This window comes from Diceros bicornis, chromosome 34 (assembly GCF_020826845.1).
Source record: "Diceros bicornis minor isolate mBicDic1 chromosome 34, mDicBic1.mat.cur, whole genome shotgun sequence".
NCBI lineage: Eukaryota > Metazoa > Chordata > Mammalia > Perissodactyla > Rhinocerotidae > Diceros > Diceros bicornis.
In genome coordinates this window covers 28448484-28454656 of record NC_080773.1, presented here as the reverse complement: position 1 = coordinate 28454656, position 6173 = coordinate 28448484, and the positions used below count along the sequence as shown (strand labels likewise).

Sequence of the window (6173 nt, the reverse complement as noted above, 5' to 3'; positions counted from 1 at the left end):
TGTTCTTGGGTGGGTTGTGTTCCCTCTAAATTCTCAGTTGGACTGAAAATTCTCAGTGTGGGGCTGGATAATGGACCTTGTTCCAACTGTGGACTTGTCTTTTGGAAAATCCAAAGGAGTGATTTTGGCTTTTAAATTTGTGTGCTTTCATTAATTGCATAACTAATGAATGCTCCTTAATGAAAATTCACCAAAGATAAGTGAAAAAGCTCTGATAACCAGTCAATGTTGTCGAATTGAGAAAGTAGCACTGATTTATCTGAAACTTAAAAGAATAGTAGAAATTATCTGTTAAACCTTCTGATCCTGATGCTTTTATTTCTGAGGGACACTTTTATAAACACCCCTCTTTCTTCTGTGGATATTTCTCTGTTTGCACCTCATATCATTGTTGGGTCAATATTGCTGAAGTACAATATCCTAGAAAATTTCCATATCATCATTTCCAATTTAATTTGCATTTAGTTATACAAATGAGGCCAATGGTTTCTAATGTCAACTATTGACATGTTCTTTCTTTACTCTTACCTCTTTAGAAATTTCTCCTGGACTCTGTCTGATTCCATGTATCTGCTGAACACTTAAATAAGGATGCAGCTTAGGAGTCTAAAGATTAAGAATGAACTTGATTTTTAGTAGAAGAACTTCTCAGGGAATCCTGTGAGGCACACATACCTCACTGCCAGCCCCTCGTGAGTCAGACGCCAATATTTACTGCTCCTCACATATGAGAACCTGACTCCATCATGCATCACAAAAGAGTAAGAGTCTCTTCAAACATATCAACAGTCTCTTTGAAGATACAAACTTATAATTGGTTTTGGTAATTAGCAGTTGGGAAAAAGTTTTTCGGAAGTATCATGTGCTCCTCACGACTGCACTGCCACTGCCAGCACAAGTGAAATGATAATTGCAGTTCTCAGGGGAGGTGAGGTCACAGAGTCACAAACCCCTATCTCAGGGTCTGCCTGCCTCCCTCCCACACACGTGCTGCCCATCATGACCATCACACTGAGCCAACTGTCTTGGCAACAGAAAGGAGTCAGGTGAGTATTTTCTATATCAGCCTGAGAGCAGAGTCTAAGGAAGGAAGTCTAAATATGTGTTCATGTCTCGAAAAGGGCTTCTGAGTGTAGAAACAGATCCAGCAGCAAAGCTAGACAGGGAGGCAGAATAATTCCTTATGTATGAGCTGAGCTTGTAAAGAGAGATGAGGATCCTAGATCCTACACGAATCCCTGATGGCTCCTGATGTGATTGAATGAAATCTTCACTGAGCATGATTACTGGTGAATAACCAAATAATGATAATTAAAAATTATTTTTAAGGTACTTAAGGGTTGTAGTTGTGAAATCAATCTGCTATTCACCTTACTTTAGAGGAATCATAGATTAAATTTATATTATCATTAGAGGTGTGCTTATAGTGCCTTCATACTTACAACGCAGAGTAGGAGAGAAGTGTAACAATTTTTCTAATCCTCTACAAAAACCATATATATGAATTTTTTCTGGAACAAAAGATGTTTTTCATCTAACACTGAGTATATGTGTATATAACATATTGGAGACAGTAATTGTGTCTCTACTGAAAACATCGGAGGTCTGATGACTATGGAGTGATTGCTTTCTCTTTTGAAGTCAGAGAAGCAACATTTAAGGAGAGATAACTTCATAATTACGAGTTTCAGACAACAGTTGTCAGGACCAAATTATCTTGTCTTATTTTCTCTGCTTTAATAATATTCCAACATCAATCCCAAGCTCACAGCTTATTTCCTTATGATTTAACTTATACAATGCACAAGGTTCTATATTCTTCAGATTCCATATTACATCTCTTATACTTTCATATCTTTCAGATATCTTGCTTTATTACTAATAGTTTCACTTAAGGTAGGTATTAATAAATATCTAAGCATTTGAACCAAAATTCTTAATAACTCAGGGCCTATCCTACACTGTCTTATCATACTAGTATTTCATGCATTGTAGTTTAGGGAACAAGGTAATATTGTCCAATAATTTATTTGATAGGTGCCATTGTGTTTTTGTTCCCGGCATGATAGCAAATGAGTCTGTCTGCTTCCAAACTAACATTGAGCAAATCTTGCATTCATTAAGTTCAACTTGGACACGATCAAGTTTCTTGTAAGATTAGCCTGTAATTACTGCATCTACACTTTATTATGACCTCTAAAACTTTATTCATATTTAATATTGACCGATAGAACAAATCCTTAAAGAAAAATGGGAACTTTTTACAACAAAAATTATAAAATAAAGTAAAAATGATATGAAATAAAATGCAAAAGTATAAAAACAAAACTAAATATAGATCTGGACTATTTGAAAACACAGCTGACATAGTTTGTTAGCGTAACACATTGGTTAAGGCACTGTCTTTGCAACCAGCCTACCAGGTTCAAATCTCCAGTCAGCCCCTAGCCAGTGTGTGAATTTAGACAGATCGCTTAACCTCTCTGTACCTAAGACTCCTTACCTTTACAATGAAAATAATGCCAGTGCCTACATCATGCAGTTAGAAAAATCAAAGAAGGTACATATGTATGGCAGTATAGCAGTGATCATACATTGTAAGTGATACCGAAAGATTACACATTCCACTCTGGGAAGCTTCTTAACAGAATCAAACCTGAAGTAAATATTTCTCAGAGAGTGTACTGGATTTCAGTTGATACGATACATGTAGTCCACACCACATGTTCCAGTGCAGGGTCTTCAGGCTCTGAAGACAAATATCAGTCACTGGGAACTGGCAGAATGGCCTCCAGGGATTTGGCAATAAGAATAGTCTTCTTACTACAGACCATAGTTGGAAGTCATTCCCTTTAAAGGTGTCCCTAAGTCAATGGCAGTTTTAGTTGAAACGTTTCTTCAGTGATTTTTGAATACAAATATTTTCTGTCCCCACAGAGCTGGCAGCTGCCAGCTGCTGGCACCAGCAGTGGCACCACCTGCCTCTTATGTGTCTCCTGCCATTGTGATCAACCCGATGAACACCAGGTGGGTGGAACTTAAAGTAAATCTCCCAAGGATATTGGGATTTTCATTTTCCTCTGCTGGACCCTGTATATGCTGGTAAATATCAATTTTCCTATGCGTACAATTGCCAAATGGAGCAACACATCATCACAAAGAACAAAGATTTAGGATATGCTCTGCTGAATTTCATGACGAAATCACAGACTTACTCTAAGCAGCACTGTTATTCTTCTCCAATGTTTCTTTGTTGGGCTCATAATCTGGGCCTGTAGATCCACAAATTTCATCCTGTACAAACACAATCAGCAGACACATTCACAAGAACCAACCTTTCCCCGGCTCCTTTCAATTTTTTGTTTCGGTGATACGTATTTCTAAAAAATTAAAGACACACAGGTTGTAAGGGCATAGCTCAGTGGAATTTCAGGAATGACCACACCTCTGAATGCAAGGTCTAGATCAAGAAACAGAATGTTGTCGGTCTCCAGAAACCCTCTTGTGCCCCCTCTAAGTCACTACCCACAAGAGTATAGTTTTGTTGAATATATTTGTAGGACTGTAATTGTTGGGAATAGGTTTACAACTATTCTGACATTTAAGATATTTGATCACTTTTGCCTGTTTTGTTCATATAAATGGGAATCATAAAGCATGAAATGTTATATTGGTCCTTTTTTCCCATTCCATATGATTTTTATGAATTTATCTATATTGTTGCATTATACTGCTAGCATTCATTAGCATTGCTATATAGAACTCCATTGTGATTTTTATCACTCCAGTTTGATTATTATCAAATAATTAATTGATTCATTCTACTGTTAATGGGCAAGTGAATAGTTTCGAGTTGGGAGCTATTGTGAATAATGAGTAGTGCTGGCACATAAATTCAGTATCTTGTCCTTTGGTGATAAATGTACAAATTTCTGTTGAGTATATTCATAGGAGTGGAATTGTTGGGACACAGGATTACATCTAGTCAGCTGAAGTAGATCTACTGCACAGTTTTCCAAAATGTCTTTACCAATTTTACATCCACCAGCAGTGTATGAGATTCTTGGTTGATCCACATCCTTGACAAAACTTGATATTTCCATCATTTTCATTTTGCCCAGAATTTCTTGGTGGTGTTTGGATGATATATAGGTAGTGTTTATATATTAATTTTTCTAACTACTAAGGACATTGAATATGTTTTACACATGTATCGTCAAATAACCTCTTTTTTGAAGTTTAGCTGAAATGGTTTGCTTATTGTTCATTCTATTGTGTGGTCTTTAGGAGTGTTTTGTGCTGGTTACAAATTGTGTGTGTGTGTGTGTTTTGATGAAACCTAGTCTTAATTTTAATATAAGTGAAAGTCATTTCATCCATATGGTTTATATGTTTTGTGCTGTTTAGGATATATTTTCTTATTCTAAGACCATGGAAATATTTTGTTTTTCAAAAAACTACATCATATCTTTAAAATTTAGATCAACAATCCATTCAGAGTTGATTTGTTTTATGATATGGGTAATGATTGAGGTTTTTCTTTTTTCCAATATAGCTAGCAAATTTCAGCTTATTCTGAAAATGCTGTATTATGCTTTCTTTCCATTTGCTCTCATTTCTCATTTCTTCCCCTAGATTAACACCACTTTATCCTTAGTGCTGACTTTTCCATGAAATATACTGGTTATCTCTCCATCTCTTCCTGGCTTGTGAAGTCTTGGCAATTGAACAGGAGCACACAATGAAAGTTACTGTTAGTGTCAAAAATCTTCAATGAGCCTTTTTGCTCAGAGGAGTGATTGTTGCCATAATTTAAAGGAAAATATGCTGAATGACAGAGTAGCCTCTAGGGACTTGACAATGGCAGTTATCTTCTTGTCACAGACTATTGTTGGAATTCCGGGCAATTTCTCTCTTCTTTCCCATTACCTGTTCCTATACCACACGGAAAGCAGGGTGAGTGCCACAGATTTGATTCTCAAGCACCTGACTATATCCAACTCCTTGATCATTCTCTCTAAAGGAGTCCCCCAGACAATGGCAGCTTTTGGGTTGAAACATTTTTTCAATGATTTAGGATGTAAACTTCTTTTGTATGTTCAGAGAGTGGGCAGGGATGTATCCATTGGCACCACCTGCCTCTTGAGTATCTTCCAAACCATCATGATCAGTCCTATGAATTCCTGTTAGAAGGATCTTAAAGTCACAGCTCCAAAATTCATTGGCTTTTCAATTTTCCTCTTCTTGATTCAATTCATGTGTGTAAATTTAATTTTTCCTGTGTATATGTTGTATGTGTCTGGCAAATGGAGCATGAAAAAGATCACAAAGCAAAGAGATGTTGGATACTGTTTTGCTACAGATCGTGAGAAAATCACAGGCTCAATATACACAGCATTGATAGTAGTCCGTGAAGTTTTATTTTCTGTCACTGTAATCCAGACAAGTGGTTCCATGATTTTCATCCTGTACAGGCACAAGCAGCAGGTCCAACACGTTCACGGGAACAATGTTTCCCCCAGATCCTCTGTAGAGTCCAGAGCCACCCAAAGCATCCTTATTCTGGTGATCACCTTTGTATCTTTTTACTCCCTCTCCTCCATCTTTCACATTTGTATTGCTCCTTTGTATCATCTCAATTGGTGGTTAGTGAACACCTCTGCCCTAATATCTGTGTGTTTTCCAACTATCAGCCCCTTTCTACTCATGAGCCATGACTCCACTGTATCCAGGTTCTATTTTGTCTGGATAAGGAATACAAAATCCCCTAAGCTTATCAGAAATATGTAAATTGTATGTTTTTGCACAATGTTCAGTTGTTTCTTCACTCATCACACTCTAAATATCAATACAGAATCTTAAGGAGAATCCATATGTCTTTCTAAGGTAGACCCTAATGGTAATTGACATTTCATCAGCTTGTTGAAGGTGGGACATATGTGGTCATAGCGGAGGGGAATAAAGCAGCTTGACTTCATTCTGGTGCCTAGTATCTTAGTAGTCTTAATCAGATGCTGCCTGATGCAAATTGAATGGATTTGTCCTAGCTCCTGAGTCATGTGAACAAACTTTTGGGACTCCTCTTCCTGGACTAATAGGTGAATGTAGCAAGCAAGCTGCAGAGGCTTAAAGTGAGTACATAAATCCATGCCATAACATGAAGCAGCCATGAG

General features: G+C 37.2%; 1 pseudogene; it reads left to right on the top strand.

Annotated features, from left to right (window-relative positions):
* The first annotated feature begins 4773 nt into the window (after positions 1-4773).
* Positions 4774-5790, top strand: LOC131397300 (vomeronasal type-1 receptor 4-like; annotated as a pseudogene).
* Positions 5791-6173: the final 383 nt, after the last annotated feature.